This window comes from Nannospalax galili, unplaced genomic scaffold (genome assembly GCF_000622305.1).
Source record: "Nannospalax galili isolate Female #2095 unplaced genomic scaffold, S.galili_v1.0 scaffold17434, whole genome shotgun sequence".
Taxonomy (NCBI): Eukaryota; Metazoa; Chordata; class Mammalia; order Rodentia; family Spalacidae; genus Nannospalax; species Nannospalax galili.
In genome coordinates, this window is record NW_008334297.1 from 41,231 (window position 1) to 41,804 (window position 574).

Here is a 574-nt window from a genome sequence, read left to right on the forward strand (position 1 = left end):
TCATATTTTACAGAACCCAAAGAAAGAGTCAAATGAGCATCAGAGTGACTATGGAGAAGTCATTTCAGCTCTGCAAGACTTCACTTTGCCCATAGAAGCAACCCACGCCACAGGACCACTGTCAGGAACGAGGATGCCGTTGGTGAACGCCCCTGAGATTGTGACAGGCTCTGCACATCAGCTTCTGCTTCACAACTGCATCTTGAATGTCAACCAAAGACCCAAGATTGCAGCCTTGTCACTGCACTACTGGGAGCTGAAAAGCCTTTAAGGGGCGGAGCCCAGTGGAAGACCTCGGGTGGTGGTGCTCTGGGAAAGTGTCCAACGACCTTGGCTTCCCTTTTGCTTCCCGGCTGCCATGAAATCATTGTTTCCCGCCCTGTGTTAACAGTGACTGGGGAAAGAGCGTCATTCCTTCAGGGGTGCAGCCTTAGCCGCTGACAACTGCCCACCTGCGTTCACCCAGGCAGCCCGATTAAAACTCCGTGGGTCACACACACATCAAAGTAGGAGAGGGATTTGTCAGGAAGAAGGGTTCCAGCAGGAGATAAAGAGGGGCTGAGACAGGGTAAAG